The following is an 18,626-nucleotide window of genomic DNA, read 5'->3' on the forward strand; positions in this document are numbered from 1 at the left end:
GCGCCACGAAGTCAGTCAATACTGGCCTGAAACGACGAAACAAACGACCGCTCTTTAACGGGAAAAGGATGTTTTGATTAGAGTGGCATGCTCCGACGTGAAAGATCATTAAAATTAAGAACACTGGCGGGTTTTCGCCCCCCCCCCCACGCAAAACTCCCGCCACCAGAGGGAAAAGGACGGAAATCATCCAGAAAGAGGATTCAAAAAGCAGCGGCACGGGAATCGAAACCCCACTTTCCCCCTTAAGCCCAACTTCCAGAGAGACAGAGGCGTAGGAGACTTAACAACAGCAAACTACGCCGCTTTCCCCAAAAACGCTCAATTACGGGTGATAGTGGCGAGGGCGGCCATGATGTGGGGAGATTCTCTCTCTCTCTCTAAAATCCTAATATCTTAAAGATTCTTCAGTTTAAGAATATTAAGACGGGAAAAAGAGAAGGATCCAGAGAGCGAGACATCAATTCCTCCAAAGACTTAGTACTTTTTTTCCTTCAGCCCATCATTCAAAGGGAAAAAATTCCTTCCAAGAATCACGAAATTCCTGGAAAATGGAAAAAAAAAGAGAAAGTCACTCTCACTCCGTCGCCATTTAATTACGAACCCACGGCTTCCCCGAACCTCCCGTGGGAAATAATACGACAATTTAAAAGAATATATTTCCAAGATGGTCGGTGAAAATGACGTGGAAAAAGGAATGTATTAACGCCCCTTTTAGAGGATATGGTTTCGTTTAAGAACATCGGGTGCAGTCAATCCCAGGAGGACATTTTTTTGGTTTTTTTTGATGGCTCGTCCCTTAAAATACGGGACGTTCTGACGGTTTTTTTAATGGCGGAATTTATGATTACCGGGAATAAAACCGTATTTCATTCATGTCCGTGGAAGAGGATTTCAATTTGTTTCAATTCGGAGGGAGCATATGTCCAAAACAATTCTGCGGTGTTTAACTCGAAATAAAGACAAAAAAATTCGAATTTCATTTGGGAAGACCTCAAAGAATCCTCGAACGCATACGGGACAGACCGAGCGCGACCAGACTCTGTCGCTTAAGCGATTTTAGCGCCATTGTCCCGGAACGCGTGGTCGCGCCGGAGAGAATTCTGAAACAAAAAAATAATAACTGGGGTCCCTATCGTGGGATCTAAATGACCCCTAATCTCTATGTGAATGAGCATATATTGACAATATACATAAAAATAAGAGATTCAAATTAACAGGTATATAGGGGGGCCTACAGAAATGTAGTACAAACATGTGGAAATGTGATTAATGTGTAACGCAGGCATCTTCACCACGGTGCCCCTTGAAGCACCCAGAGTGCTCGATGCTTGTGTTAATGCTGCAATTAATGCTGCAACTTGATCAATGCTGCAATTAAACATCATGCACAAATTGCGTTCCAGGACTGAAATCATCCCGATATCATGCTGTCGAATGTCGAACTTGGGGTGGTGAAAAGGGTGTTTAGGAGAAAGGTTTAAGACCCCTTGCGTAACGTATAAATATAGTTACGAAAATTATGCAAATAGTGATTATTTATCATGTATTATGTAATTTTTCACCTGAAAAATAACCATTAATGCAATTCAATGTAAATACCACCAAGTTGGCACGTTTGGCAACAGCGCCGATAAGTTGGCGATGCCGTGACGCTAAGGGTAAAGGCAAGTAGCTCAAGAGAAGATGGTAGAATTCACTCGAAGCTCCTCCCGTTCTATAAAGTGGCGATACCAAAAGAGAGCTAGAACCAGTTTGTGGAATTTTAGTCGGGGAAAACAAGGTGTTATTTGTAGGTCGCTCTCTCCCCCTATTTGTAGGTCGTGTTTCAAACCGCTGCTTGTGAATACGTGTACATAGCTGTTTCGTAAAACAAATCTGTGTTTTCCGTGAAATTTCTTCGTGGTTTTCCATCACAAGTGCCTGTGAGAGACATCATCCGGAGCAATATCGACACATCACCTATATGACCATTCACAGACGTACGAAACCGAAAAATTAGACGGGGGCTCCGGCGCGTGGGGGCCCAGAGGACTCCGAGTCATGTTCACTCACATACAATTTCGAAAAAAGCATGCGCGGGGCAAGACAAATACGAGAAAAGGCAGGCTGTGCTGCATGCTTGACCGCATACAGCAGGGATTGACAAACTAGAGAATTTACGTGCCAACCGAATACTTTAGAAGCCAAATGATTTTTTTTATTCCCGAAGCTGCTAACCCCCCCCCCCCTCCCATACAGAAAATCAAGAGTGGGAGTCTCAGCAACAGAGACTGTGCTGCCTCCAACAACGTTGAATTACAGTTGATAGCAAGCACAGGCGGCTTCGCAGGAGAAAAATACCGTCCACGGAAGAATAACCAAAAACTTAAAATCCATCGACAGCAGAGAACTATTAATAAGCACAGCTCCTCCGAATTCCAAAGAAACAGCAGCAAAAAAAACCCTTAAAAAATGCAAAAGCCAAAAAAAAAAAAAAAAAAAAAATGCCAGGGCAAGTGTGAATATGGGGGGGCCGGGAAGGGCCAGAGAACGAACTTTGGCCGAGAGCCATAGCAGATAACACACACACACACAACACTAACTCTCTTTCACGGCTTAATCGTTAAAATTCGGTACCTAAGGACCAGGAAAAAAAGCAAAAGAAAAAAGTATATTACAAGTAAAACACAAGAGGGGAAAAAAAATGGATGGAGACAGAAACTGCGCCTTTACATGCAAAGCTCGCATTAAAATGATATGCGATTTAAGAGGGAGAAATGCGAAAATATAGGCAGGGAGGACGAGAGAGAGAGAGAGCTAAGATGAGAAAACTACCGAGCTAATCGCCGGGTTCTCCTCGCTAAAAAGGATTAATATTTAAACATTTATCGCCCCTTGAGCACTCATTCGGCTTTTTCCGGCTCTCTCTTTTATCTCCTCTCTCTCGGACATGTTACAACTGTGATAAAAGTAGAGAAGCACACAAACATTCTCTTCTATTTTTTTTTTAATCTCTTTCGGCCATATTTCAGCGATCCCAAGGCTGCATAAATTAAAGACAAGAACTGATTTCCTTCTCCCTTTTTTTTGTTTCCCGTAATACTCCCGGGATTTTTCATTTTTATGACCGTGTTCATTTCGCCCTAACGGGACAATGCGAGCATTACGTATTGAACGAAGTGGTTAGAGAGAACTGGCTGGCTAACCACCATTTTTTTTTTTTTTTCTTTATGAGATGTCGTTGTTGGATTTGTCTCCATTAACCGACCACAGAAGGAGAAGGTGGCTCGATGCTGCGGTCTGAGTTCGTACGCAAAAGAATTGCGACCAATACGAGGAAATTAAGCGCCACGAATTCGCACCGAATTTTTACATCGGTCAATGCACGTCTCGGATTGCTCTTCTGATTTCTGGGCACGAAAGGTATTCGCGGAATGTTCTCCATCATTCTCGACAGTGTCCCTTCTCAGACAAAAATTTGAATTTATTTTTTACTGAATGTGAAGCGAGAATAAGTGGCAAAAAAAATTCCATCTAATAGAAAACTACATTACCGCACACCAGCTCCGGTCATATATCGCCGTATGGCGATTTCCAACCGGTGGAGTTGGGTGGGGAAATGAAAGCGCCATCTATCGGTGGTCGCCCCAGGCTCGGTAGGTAAGGGATCTATTTCTGATTGGCTATTTATTTGGCTGGATTCGAACCCATGGATCCTTGACGGCAACCTTCATAGTGGAATACGAGCAGCTTACCACTCCGGTGCCATCTGATGGAAAACTAGGAGTTGAACTGCAAGCATTTTTACGAAAAACATTCTGAATTACTGCCAATAGGGCTTCTTCCTCAGCCCAAGATATCAGGGAAGATGATTATATGATATAATACTTGATATTTTCTGGATGTTACGCCGAGGTGAACTCGGAAAGAAAAGTCATCTGATCTACGCCGGGACTCGAGCCCAGACCCTCTTGCAAACTGGGTGAGCATGCTACCATCTATACCACTGGATACACGACCCTGCCTTACTTATTTCACGCACTGTGGCGTAAGGCGCTCAAGTAGAGGCATTAATAGCCTCTCTTAACTTCAGGAAATAATCCAGCTAGATATCTCGTACTGACAAAATCCCGTCTCTCTCTCTCTACCGTCCCACCCGGGAAAGGGGCATTTGCTGAAATTGAGAGAGGCTACTATTGCCTCTACTTGAGCGTCTCACGCCACAGTGCGTGAAAATAAGGAAGGCAGGGTCGTGTCTCCAGTGGTATAGATGGTAGCATGCTCCATCTCAATGTGAGAAAATGACCGAAAAAACGGAAAAAGATTGCCAAATCAATTGTTCTATCACTTTGCCCCCCCCCCTCTCCCGAACGAAATTTCTGGCTACGGGCCTGCTAGCCCGGTTTGCAAGACGGCCTGGGTTCGAGTCCCGGCGGAGACCAGATTACTTTTCTTTCCGAGTTCACCTCGGCATAATATCTAGAAAATATTTGTTTCCTTGTATACAGGGTGTGATCAAGAAGTTGCAAACTAAATTGAATAATTATGTGTAAGGAAAAAAATACAAGTTTTACCAGTAAAATTATTGGAATACAGGATTTCTTGTGCAAAGAACGGCATTATGCTAAGATCAGGAAAAAAGCACATGAATATGTTGGAAAGCTTGCAAAAGGCACTTGCCATTCTTCACCTGCTTAGCTTTGAAAGCTAAGGGAAGGCACCTGCCAAGAATACCAAGAATAAAAAACCAGGGAAAGGTCCATGTATATATAATACAAGTGCGTGCTAATTTCAGAAAGTTCATGAAAATAAATATTACATTGATTTTTTAGCTCGTGTTCCGTGTGAACTGCCTTACGAATGACGCAACAAAAATAAGCACCATCTGGTGGACATCTTTACAACATCTTCATTTGGCGAATTTTTGACAGTCCGGAATTCAATTTCATGTGTGGGCGCCAACTGCAGCGATGTTATTTCTTTTTTATCAATCATATTAAGTAGACATTTCCGTTGACATAACATGCGGCTAGTCCAAGAAAAAAAAACACACACAAACACACAATGCTTATCAGCGAAATCCCACTCGGACCCAACAAGGGAAAATCAATAGGCCAAAAAATACCACCGATCCCCACCGGGAAAACGAACGCTATCGGCTAAAACAAAAGACCCAAATAAACATTTCCCGACGCTATATCTCCAGATAAAGAACTAAAAGCTACGGGGATTATTAGAAGAGTAATAATAGCGCGCTTAATCGATTTGCTCTGTAGGCACCGGTGCGCCCGTCCTGTCTCCATGGACCCATCTCTTCCGGGAATAGTAATACACACACACACATACAACAGCTACGTTAATCCTGTAGGTAAAACATATAAATAAGGCCATTCTCACACCGTGAAACGCGACGCGTTTCTCTGTAGCGATACACCGCCAAATATAACCATCTAATGAGCGTTCTTCATCAAGCCCTAAAAAAAAAAAAGAGGGAGGACGTGGGGTGCTCCCCGTGCATTCTGGGCGAGTTTTACGAGTTGCTTCAGCAGCTGTAAAATGGATAGTGAAGACAGTTTGGGCCATTGTATTGCATTCACCAAGGTGCATCTCCCTCACCCACATAGTCAGCCTACCAGAAAACGACAGCCTTTAAAACACGGGGCCCTCCTTTTTAAAGTGCCGGGAATGCTCGGAGGGTTCAAAAATGCCATCTTTTTACAAGGCATAAACACTAGGGTCATAAACTAAATCAATTTCCGCGTGGATGCGCCGAGATCAGACGGGGGGGGGGGGGAGCAAACGCCTTCCGCAATAAAAATTTCTGAAGCTGGGCCATAATAGGTGCGTTCCGGCTCTTTCCATGGCTAAATATTTTCAAACATCCCGGTTATTGACTCACTAAAAATGGGAGTCCGCCGGTCCTTAAAGCACAGAAAACCAAATCTTCCCATGAACAAGGCTACCACATTACTTTTGTTAGCGCTAAATGCTGGCCATGGATTGCTCACCGCATGCAGGGGGAAATTAGCCAATAATATCCAGTTTACAGCCACAAAATCAGGCGCCACCTATTTTCTACAACTGGACGTAGCAACTGTGAAGCAGGAAAGATCTGGAAGTGAACCGAGGGTGATCTCGAGCATTCACGGAATGCGTGAGAAAGGGCATTTTGACAACGACTGTATGATCATCTATCCCATAAACAGATTGTTCATCGAACTGAGGAGCACAGGGTAGTCACCTGCAAATTTTGGAAAACTCTTTGTGAAGGTGAGGCGACTGCAAACTCCGGTGAAGTAATGAAAAGACAAGGTGACTGCGAATTCTACAAATTTTGGATAGATCAGGAGAGGCGACTAAAGATTTTAGCATGCTCAGGCAGGGCGGAAACTAGAGGAGAGGGGGTGGGCCACTGCCCCGGGCGGCTAAATTTAGAAGGCCACAGTTAAGGAAAAAATCAATGATCCACAATCAAATTATGGAAAGCTCAGCAAAGGTGAGTGGAAATATTGCAAAGCTTGGAGGAGGGCTTGACGAATCCCAGGTTGCCATCGCAACTAATACATTATCATTGGAACCTACAGAAGGCAACTGAAAATTTTGGGAAGATCAGGGAGGGCGACTGCAAATTTTGGAAAGGTCAGGTAAGGCGACATAAAATTTCGGAAAATCCGAAAAGGCGACATCAAATTTTGGTCAACTTAGGAAAGTCGACTACAAATTTTAGAAGCAAGGGAAAGGTGACTGAAAATTTATGGAAAGCTCAAGAAAGGCGATGGTGCTTTTCTTAAAGCCTAGGGGAAATCAACTCAAAATTTCGGGAAGCTAAGGAAAGGCACTTGTAGGTTATGGCAGACCAGAGCATAGCTACAGCAAAACCTTCACAATCAGAAAATTCTGACACACAGCAACTCGATATCCACACTATTGTAGACGGATGTCTCCTCGACCCGGATGCCAACTGTCCTAACAAATTACTCCTCTTTGATATTGCAACGAAAACCATGTTCGCTAATCCCCACCGAGTCGATCAGTCAGTCCTAAGCAAGCCAAAAAAAAGAAGGATCAGGCATTCCATGGCAACTAATAATGCCAAGCTAAAAAGGCAGGAAGACGCGTTATAACTCCTAGGGAAAAGGTTAGAACTTGCGCCCCCTTTTTACACTTTCCTCCTGAGAAAAGAAGTCTTTCTCCGAAATAAGTGTCGTCTTCGCTCCTAGACCATGACCGGCCATCTTGAGATGCCAGGGCAGAAAAATACAAGGAACATCAGCAACATGGATGAAGGAAGCGAGAGAGAGAGTCTTGACTTGTCGTAAAATAAAAGCTGACATATATATATGGAGGACGTGGTATTGCAAATGCAGTTGAGAGAGATATCTTCCATGGGTATTATTTTTTCTTGGTTGGAGCTCCTTTCTCTCCCTCTGAAAAAGTCTTGAGTCCCCTTTTTTTTTCCCGAGCCATCCGGTCGTATAAATGGATTTCGCTAAGCGACACAGGGCACCCAGAATAAATAAGGAAAAAATAAAACTTTCTGGATCTCTCCTTGTTTATGGCCGCACAGGCGACTCCGTTTATTACAGTTAGGATGAAGGCGACGACAGCAAATGAAGGAACTTCAGGCAACAACTAAGATAAGAATAAAAAGAACAGGGTCACCCTCCCCCCCCCCCCCGATGCCAACACAAGTTTTATTTTTTTCGTATTCTCATACCCACGGGGGAATTCATTCAGGTGTCTCTGATTCTCGTCCTGGTTGGAGAGTAATTTAACGTTAATCAAATACAACACGTAAAACATATTACCGGCATTTTTTCTTCTTCTTGTTGTAGGAAACATAGATCTTAATCAAGATATACTGGATATGGGTTAAAAAAGTTGAAAGAAATATTCTCCGTACTATGGCGGTCTTAGCGAGTTCGAGAGCTTTTCAACAGTTTTGAGGGGGGGTCCCCTCTTAGGAGATTAATTTATAGATAAAAATTATTGGATAATATGAAAACCCTTAATGATGTAGGAGCATTTATTTGGTACGGGAAGCCCCCGGGCTAACCGTTAAGACTTCGCTGCCTATATTGACGCAGTTTTATACTAAGCTGAATTCATTCAAGCACTCTTTAACACAGTGATAACAGGAATTTCAAGTTGTAAATGTACACGTGGAGTAGTAACATTGGATTCACATCCCGAAACACCGTGGGGGGGGGGGGAAGAAAAGAAAAATACTCAACCTCTTATTAGTCGTAAACATCAACTATGCCTGGTGTCAACCGTTTTTGAGACGTAAGCATTGACTATGCTAGGTATCAACCATGGAGTCGGGTTACAGTTGTGAACCTATTTTGAATAAGGAGCACCAACTACGCCAGGTGTCAACCATTTTAGAGACGTAAGCACTGAGTACGCCAGGTGCCATTATTTTTTGTGGCGCGAGCACCGATTACACCAGGTGTCTTCCACCGTTTGACGTAAGCATCGACTATGCTTAGGTACTAAACTTTCAGTCACGTCACAAGTGTCAACAAATTTTGAATAGCGAGGCAAAAGGTGTTACATTTTTGAGACGTAAGCACCCGACTATGCAAGGTGTCAACTCCCCTCCCCCCCAGTCAATAGCGATTTCACCATGTGCAATCAACCTATTTCCCTAACAAGCATCGTTAGAAATGTGAAAATATAGGCGGGGTGGGAAGACGAGGCTAAAAGAGAGCTAAGATGAAGCAAAACTACCGAGCTAACGCTGGTTTTCCTCGCTAAAAGGAGTTAACATTTAAAGATTTATCACCCTCCTATTTTCGACTAACGAGCTCCGATCACGCCAGGTGTCTTCAACTGTTTTTTGAGTCACGAGCACTGACTATGCCAAGTGTCTTCAACTGTTTTTTGAGTCACGAGCACTGACTATGCCAAGTGTCTTCAACTGTTTTTTGAATCACGAGCACTGACTATGCCAAGTGTCTTCAACTGTTTTTTGAGTCACGAGCACTGACTATGCCAAGTGTCTTCAACCGTTTTGAATTGCGAATATCGTATTTTTTGATGACGGGTATAGAATACTAGAATTATAAATGAAAATTTATAAAAATGATCGGCTGCTATTCGGCCCTTTTCCCGAATACAGTCAAACCTCGTTAATGAATCACTCTCGAGAGAGAGCAAAAATATGACTTAGTAAGCGGAGTGACTCGTTAAACGGAGTAAACCATAGCTGTACTAGTTCCTGCCTGAGGACAATTGGGACTTCCAAAAAGCGACTCAGTAAGCAGAGTGACGTGTTAACCGGGTGACGCACTAACGAGGTTTGACTGTATTACTTAGATTTACACAGATATTCAGTCGAATGCCTAAGTACACCAAACTAATTTTAGAAAATAATGGTAATTGCAAAATTTTCCCCCATAAATTTGAATTTTATTGACTATATAAAATTGCGTGGTGTATATCTCTTCCTATGGAAAATTTAATGCCAGGAGAATTCCTCGGACAGAGAAAACATGTTGAGAAAAAACTGGAAATACAATCCTACTGCAATCAAAGGTGCAAGTGAGCATGATTTAGACAAGTTCACTAACTGAAGAATGTACTGCACAAGATACGTACTGAGCTACTGAAAGGGGGGCAAAGAACATCCAGAGAGGAAAAATAATAAGAAAATAAGTCTAAATTTTTAGGATACACTGTCTGGTTGCGCGTAAATAATAGACATAATTAAGATATAAAACTAGTAACAAGTGCTACAAAAAATTGATTCCGTAAATAATAACGAAATACAATGCAGTCAATGCCCGTTTCAACGAATAACGTTATAGCAAAAAAAAAAAAATTTCGTTTTAACGGAAATTTTCTAATCCCCCCAGACAAGTTTACACAGGAACACTGCGGAAATCTGGAATTCCTTTATAACGAAGCGATTTCTCCGGCCTCTTGGAGTTCGTTATAACGGGATTCGCCTGTACATCATCGTTAAATTTGATTTTCAGAATCATGGCAATAATCTTCCGATTACAATTTTTTAAATTAATATTCATATAAAAAAATTGCGTAATTAAAAATTCAATATAAATCACATTTGAAATTACCAATAATTTCATTTCCAGCAGTTCAAAACAGCAATTATATTTATAATTCTAAAGAACTTTTAGAAAATTGATTTCGGCCAGATTTCTACTCTCTTTATCTCATTCCCTATAGAATACGAAAAGATTAGAAAAAAAAATAAATAAAAGGCTTTCACTGATTCTTTCAAGTTCTTTGACAAATTTCTTAGAAATTGCTTCGAAATTTTTACACCCAGCGGTCTATGTTACAAAATAAGAAACCCCGCGCATCTATAGAGAAAAAAAACCCGAGAAATAAGAACACGAGCAATTAAGACCTAGTGAAAAATAATTCCGTGAAGAATCTCTCCACCTCACGAACTGCAAGTTCGGGGTATGTTTGCATCCAATTAAGACGTTTTTTTCCCTATTTGAGGAAAACTAAAAAAAAAAAAAAAGGCAGATTTTTCCCTCGAATAAGAAAAATAGAGGATTGAGCAAACGTTTCATCCGAGCAAATTTCCCCAGCGCACAACACACACACGCCATGGAACCTTAAAAATCGCAGGACAGCAAACAGAACATCCGCTAAACGAATTTAGGGCCAAATGACCCGAGGGCTCCCGGAGAATTCTTACTTACTTTACTCACACACACACACACACCTTGTGCGACGCCCAACAAGTGACGAATATTTCCGCCATTTGTCTTTATGCGTTAAGTATACAAGAGAGAGAGAGATTAAGTAAACACGCGGAGAGGGCAGAAAGACGTTTACGCTATACACCACTCTCATTTTTCTCAATATTTTCATTTCTGTCACACGTAAATATTAATATAATGTCAACGGTCCACAGCTTATAAACGTGAGGAAACGTATTTTTACCATGATAGATTATTTTTTGGTGCTCAATAATAATTATTTTATATAAAAAGCGACACATAAAGCGTTCGTGGTAAGATGACATCGTGTAATCGCACGAGAACAAACAAGTTCGTATATAAGACATAAGAGCCCACCGACAGTCATACAATAATGTTGCATTTGCGTATAATTACAATTGAATTCACAAAAAGATATTTCGCTATTTTCGGATATACGTGCAGAATATGTATGAACAAATTTTTCGAAATGGCCTTGCCGTAGATTACGTGAAGGTTTCATTTCGAAATTTGCAGTCAGCTCCCATGAACCTTCTAAAATTTACAGTCGCCTTTCCCCCATAAATTTTCCCGAACCTCGAAGATTTGCAGGCACTTTTCCCGAACTATCAGAAATTTTTAGACGTCTTTTCCTGAGTTTTCAAAGGCTGTATTTGCAGCCATTTTCCATGAGCTTTCCGCTATTTTGCATTTGCCTTCCCGAGTTTTCCAGTTTTCATTTGGCTTTCCCGAGCTTTCCGCAATTTTCAGTTGCATTCCTCGAGCCTTCGGCAACTTGCAGTCGTCTTACCATTGCTTCAACCATAGAATCAAAGAGACATAGACCTGCCAATACCAGCATGAGGTTTTAGCGTGTACGTTTTCCAGTTCAGCCCAGGATCACGACTGGGATTTTCGTGGGTGAAGGGGCCGCAAACATGATTTTTCCGTCCTCACTCCTGTAAAATTCAATGATTCCATAATGGTATTTGTCCCCTCATAAAATTTGCAGACCACTAAAGTTTTCCGCCACGGACAGTTAGTTTGCAGTATAGGAAATTGGACGGCCAGTCAAAATATCCATGTTCGATTTTACACCATGAATTTCATTACAATATTTCTGTAGACTTCGAGAGATGGATGTTCCCACTATTTTTTCCCAAGACAGACCATGGGACTTCCAGCCGCATTCAGCACCCACCCACGAAGTCAGAGACCACGAGGGAATAGCTTTATATATCAACGTACAACTTCCGTCTTTCCAGCTGTCATCCATGAACCCATAGGACAGTGTTTCTCAAAGTGTGCGTCGCGACTCCCAGGGGCGTTGTCAACCTTTGCCAGAGGCGTCGCGGTGAACTGGAGTGTGCTGTAAGGGAAAATATCTACCAAACTATTCAGGGAAGTCGCAGACGAACTAAGAATTGGGCAAGTGAGCCGCCGCTGGTGACAAAAGTTTGATAACCACTGCCATAGCACATGCCGGCCGAACTAGTCCCTGCTTACAGATTCAAAAGAGTATTTGGTTTCATGCAGTGGAAACCCGTCCGTGTTAACCTACTACATGAATGACCACAACGAACGAACGACTGACTCTGTGAGGGCCGATGAAGGACATTCTGAAAAAATAACTGGTGGAAACCGGTGCAAACACTTTCGCAAATATTGTCAATGATTGATTTATTTTTAAATGCAACCGCAATTCATTACACAAGTGGTAACAGTATGAACAATGCATTTCATACAAGGATGACGTCACTCTCCGCTACCATACGAAGGTTTTTAACAACTGGCTGTTGCGAAGATATATTTTGAAAAGAGACAAAATTCAACTGCCCCTGCGGGGAATCGAACCCACGTCCTTTCACTTTCCGGGTGAACGCCCTAGACCACTAGACTACAGAGGCACAGAATCTCTCAATCTTTCCTTGGAGCTCGTGTACACTGAAAGGGACCGTACATGGACGGCCGGACCAGACTCAGGCCAAGCTCACAACTGCTGACGTTGCCACCAGATGGCGTCTTATACAAGGATGACGTCGCTCTCCGCTACCATACAACTGGCTGTTGCGAAGATATATTTCGGAAACAGTTGAATTTTCTCTCCTTCCGAAATATATCTTCGCAACAGCCAGTTGTTAAAAACCTTCGAATGCATTTCATATCTAAACTAACTCGAGCGACCCTCCACACCATTCAATGCCCCATAAATTCATTCATAGTGACGGCTTTTCACGTGATTTACTCCATCGCTTGTACGTCACGTCCCGCATTTATTCCCATTCTGCTTTTGGCACCAACACTTGGAAATAAATTGATGAGACGTGTATACCATATACACACTGTATATCTTCGAGGGCCCTTGAGAACAGCATTTTTCCCCCCTCCCAGCAACACCTGTTGCTTATCTATTGTTACTGGAAACGAAGGGTGGAGAACTCGATTATTATAAACAGTAAAGTTGCCAGAGTTGCCGTGCAAAAAAGATACGGGGTGAAGTGGTTTCCCAATTTATACAACGTGGCTGCCGGTACAGGTTTCTTTCTTTTCGTTACAGTAATGCTGGGAAAGGCCGGTCGGTGACCCGCCAGATCAGGGCGGAACCTTCCGCAATCATAAGCACATCACATACGTACGTGAATGTATCTATGGAACATTTTCAAGAGGTTTCCTGAGGGTTTTTTTTCCCGACGTTGGGAAATGCCATTCTGTGCTGTTTAATCCTCCCTTCCCCCCTCCCTAAGAGGCCATTTCTTGTTCCCCCTGTGAAGTACTGAGCGTATAGGGGCGACCAAATAAACATCTGGTACATCGTTCGAGTGATAAACACGGGACTGAGATACATTAAAACGCAGTTCGGCACATTCAGCTACCGCGAATGGTACCGAAAAGATTCGCCCCCACGTTAATATCCTTAATGGAACCTCTAACGTGTAGGGGGCGTGCTGGGAATCCCCGAATAATACTGGGTTTCCGGGTGATTGAATGTATAACAGAGTGAGCAACCTAGTGAGTGAGCGACCTAGGGAGAGATTGGGCGATTGATATAATGAGCGACCTAGTGGGTGAGTGAAGCGATTTTATTCTAGGCATATTATTCGGCATTTAACCGTAAAATTGGTCAGTGGAGGCTTCGAGATAAGGCTTGCGAGGCCAAAAGCCACTGTTTTTTAGGAGGCTCCTGTTGATTTCATTGCCATTTGCGAGGATCAATGCGGCTAATATCAGTGATTCTCAAACTTTTGTCTCCGCGGCTCCCGTGACAAATTCATGGTTTCCCTGCGGCTGTCCAGAATAATAACAACCTGTATTTCCTTAACTACAATTTCCCCTGTACTCTCCTAGTAGTTTTCCTTCAAAAACTGCTTATCAGAATACATCCAAATTTTTAGGATATCTTAAGACCATGGGAGAGATTTATGGGGAAAAAGTTCAATTTTCGACCGTTAAGTGAAAAGCGGGCGCTTTTTTATAGCATTTACTTTTTCCCCCATGGACCATATATGCCACGTTTCAATGGAATACGTCTTCCAGAACAGACGCTACATAGGTCGGCGTTGCGCTAGTATACTGAAGCTCACTCACTCTGTTAAAGGGCAGAGTGAGCTTCACTCAGCAGAGAGCGACTTAGTGAGTAAGCGAGTGACAGTGAGCGACCTGGGTGAGTTGGTGAATGAGTGAGCGACCTGGTGATTGAATGTATAAGAGAGTGAGCAACCTGGTGATATAATGAACGACCTAGGAAGAGATTGGGTGAGTGATATAATGAGTGACCTAGAAAGAGATTGAATGAGTGATATAATGAGCGACGTAGTGGTTGAGTGAGTGACGGGGGCGATCCCACGAGTGATAGAATGAGCTACCTAATAACTGACCTTGCGAGAGCGAGCTACCTCTAATGACAGGCCGGTTTCACTCATGTCGAACTGATGTCGGTGAATTTTCCCAGCGGTGAATTTTCGATTTGGTGAATCGTTAGTCGATGAATTTTCTTAGCGGTTGAATAACTGTTGAATTTTCCGGACACGACTTCCAGCCGTTCTCTTCGCAAACCTTCCGAGAACCCCTCAAGGAGAGACCGCGGACTATCATCTGGAAAACCGCTTCTCCAGAGGAACAGTCAAAGAAAACCCAGTAAAAATTCTAACCAATCAGATCCAAAGACCTTTCGCGGAAATGAAATTCCCTATAATTGATATAACGTGGCTGCACACTCCCCATCCCATACTCGCACGAAAGAGGATAGACAGATAAGACGTGCGCGTGTCTCGCGTGTTTGAAATTCATTCACACCAACCAAAACACAAATACGACGTGTCAGAAACACAAACAAGTCGGAGGGGTGGCGTTTGTCATCTCACAAAACACAAGGAGATGCCACAAAAGGGGGGGGGAGGAACAACGCGGAAATTGAGCGGAAATGGCAAATTGCGTCAACGAGAGGAAAAGAGGAAATCCATGGGAAGACAGAGAGGGAAAACACGGACAAGACAACGAATGTACTTGACTGACATGACACAAGACAGACACAAACACAAAGAGAATTTCTTGAAACTTCTAGAAAGTCGATGATATCTCCCGTAGAAATACATGCAGATCCCACAACCTCCATCTCCGCACGTGCGGATTTTTATGCTTTGAGGAGAAGACGTCGCGGACGCCTATTCACGTCCTCGGAACAGGAAATTATATTTTCGCCACACATTGGAAACTTTATCTCGTATTCACGTACAGAATCCGCAAACACGTCTTGTTCGGTGTCGCCTTTGTATTCAAAGTACGAAATAAATTCTGTTTATTCAGGGACGAAGGAGAATCTGAATCCACGTCACGAGCCGACTTGACGTGTCTAGCCGTGGCGGAGTGTTGTGGATTTCTATGCGAACGTGGGGATATATCTGCATTATGATTTGATGTGAACTCCACTAAATTACGCCCAGACGGTCTCCTACCCTTCTCCGAGTCGCGAGCACTGCCATCATCAGCTCAAGAGCACCCACACGAGACGAAGTATATGCACAATAAGGCTCCAGTGTCAGCACGCAGTTTAATTTATCTACTCATCACCATTCCAACTACACAGTACCATGGCTCCCAATCAAAAAATTAGATAAAAGTCCTCCCTCCTAGATACCATATCATAAAAAAAAAAATTTAAATTTAATACAAAAAACAAATTAATAAAAAAATGAAATAATGAAAAATTACAAAAAAATGCTAAACCTTTGTAAAATAACGAACATAAACAGGCAATACTTGAAGTTGGCTATTTACCAAAAGGACAAAAAAAGTGTTTTCCGGACGAAATACTTCTGTGAAAATTTTTCAAAATAATATTAAAAGAGAAGAAATGGGAAACGGAAGCAATATTTATTTTAAAAAAAAATTAAAAATGGAGAAAAAATAGTTTTCCTATAAAAATTCCTACATAAAAATATTTCATAAAAAAAATTGAAAATGAATAAAATAACGAATGAAAGGAGGCATTAGTTCAGTATTTGTAAAAATAAAAAATGAAATGTGATTAAAAATGAACACCACTACAGATGAACTATTTACAACAGCAATAAAAATGAATAAATTAACGAATAAAAATAGATTTTAATTCATTAATAGTAATGGAAGTAATAAAAATGGACAATGCTCAACATGAAATACAGTATTTGTACAAAATATATATATATATTTAAAAATGAATAAAGTAATGAATATAAATAAACAGCATTTCAGGTGAAGTATCTACGTAGAACAAAAATGTAGGAAATGAATAAAATAATGAATAAAAAGATACTTCCGATGAAATCTTCGCAAAATATATTGAAAATGAATAAAATAACGAAAATAAAAAAAAAATGTTTCAGAAACGAACTATTAATGTATTTATAGAAATTATTGAAATGAATAAAATCTAGAATAAAAACACGCAATACTTGAGATAAGAAATATTCATATGAATATTACAAGTGAATAAAATAACGAATCAAATGACACTACTACACGGATCAAGTATTCATAAAGAATTATCAGTAATGAACGAAATAACGAATAAAAATAGATTTTTCTACCAAAAAAAATTGAATAAGCCATTGTTGTACTCAAACTATTGTTGTCTAGAAATTTTAATACTGATTAGGGCTCTCCCCTCCCCCCAACACATCATTAAGAGGAAAACCCATATCACGATATTTGGGAAAGCCCTATATAGATATTTTACAAATTCCTTAATAAATTATGGTTCCGAACAACGAAACTACATAATTATATTCATCCCGGGGACTAAGCCCCCCCCCCCCCCCCGACAGCGATGTTGTAAAGCCCACGACGCCGACCTGCTCACATCTACATAATTTTCTGGGGCATTCATCAGTTTCGAAAGAATAAAGCACTGAAAAATGTCACGTAAGTTAGGCACAGTTACGTAACCAGGGCTCAGAAAACGACCAACAAACTACGCCACTGAAAATTAGATATAACCCGTCGAAAATTCGGTCCGAACATAATGACAAGTTATGCCAAGAATTTGCGCCCTCGGGAGGTTTGGCAAAAGAATGCACGAGCACGTCGTCGTCCAGCATCACGGATAAGACATGCACGCACCTTGGAAACGATGCCGTCCAACGCTGTAATGTTATACACGCGCAGACAAGAGCATGGCTGCGCGGCGGGGGCGACAGACGCGGGGAGGCCCCTCCCACTGCCAATAGCCGGTCGTTTACGGAAAAGAGAGTTGTTTTCGGGGGCAAACAACGGGTCATTAGTCACCCGGGTTAATTCTCGCCAATTAATGCTGTTTCGGGAACACGCCCTGGGATAGAGATTTCGCCCCGCAAAATTAGGCCATTCTTGACCGACCACGGACATGCGAGCCCCGAATTTCGTGTAAGTGTATGTGTGTGTGGGCGATGACCGTACAAACACGTACACTCCTCTGTCTCTCGAAATGCCAATCAATAAATTTCATTAGACGACATAAACTACATTAGACAGCTTTTCCATTAAAGGAATACACGAGCACGGGATCAAATACCGAATACATAATAATAATCTTAGACGAAACGGCCCGCAAACCGAAAATTTTGCCCTTACTAAGATGAAGGCGGTGGTCCTTGTGCATCGCGCCCTAGCTAGCGATATTGATGTGTAGTTGTTCAGTGCTTTGTTGAAGGTGATTTTTTTTCAACTGTTTCTAGGGAGCCCTGGGTGGAAAAAATTTTGAAACCCTAATTATTATATGGCAAAAAATAAAAATAGTAGAAAAGGTAGAGCTCCGGGCGTCCAACGGTAGTTGCTGCCACCTTGCCCCTTGTGGGAAGCCCTGAATCCAGAAATTAAAGAAGGCCACAAACTACCTATTAGGTTGATCCCCGCACCAATCTTCACAGCATGGATAATAAGGAAGAGCAGAAACAAAAAACAGGTTAGTTTTCTGCCGAACGCCAGCTTTTGCGGAAAATTTACCGCCATAGAATTCACCGGAAGGAAATTCATCGACAACAATTCACAGAGAGGAAAATTCACAGGCAACAGTTCATGGAATGGAAAATTCACAGGCAACAGTTCATGGAATGGAAAATACACCGACAGCAATTCATGAAAGGGAAAATTCAACAATAAAACTGCAATTGCACCGTATGCAATTTCATGGAAGGGAAAATTCATCACAGAAAACAAAAATTTATCATTAGGAAAATTCACCTATAAACAAACAACTGTCATAGAAAAATTCACTGACAATAATTCATCAAAGGAAAATTCACTGACAATAACTCATCAAAGGAAAATTCACTGACAATAATTCATCAAAGGAAAATTCACTGACAATAACTCATCAAAGGAAAATTCACTGACAAACAATTCATCGAATGAAAATTCACTGACAAACAATTCATCGAATGAAAATTCACTGACAAACAATTCATCGAAAGAAGATTGATTCACAGACAAAAAATTAATTCAAAAAAA

General features: G+C 41.7%; 1 protein-coding gene and 1 non-coding gene across 3 annotated transcripts in view; both read right to left on the bottom strand.

Annotated features, from left to right (window-relative positions):
* The window catches only part of LOC149079608 (plexin-A2-like), a 448,285-nt gene that overhangs the window by 283,133 nt on the left and 146,526 nt on the right, over positions 1-18,626 (bottom strand). The gene's annotated exons all lie outside the window — the stretch shown is intronic.
* TRNAS-GGA (transfer RNA serine (anticodon GGA)) lies at positions 12,498-12,571 on the bottom strand. Its single transcript has one exon. It is a non-coding gene; the product is annotated as a tRNA-Ser (tRNA).

The sequence above is a fragment of the Pholcus phalangioides genome, unplaced genomic scaffold, assembly GCF_987345545.1.
Source record: "Pholcus phalangioides strain wild (caught in Gottingen) unplaced genomic scaffold, Ppha-v1.0 ptg000012l_1, whole genome shotgun sequence".
In the NCBI taxonomy this organism is placed as follows: Eukaryota; Metazoa; Arthropoda; class Arachnida; order Araneae; family Pholcidae; genus Pholcus; species Pholcus phalangioides.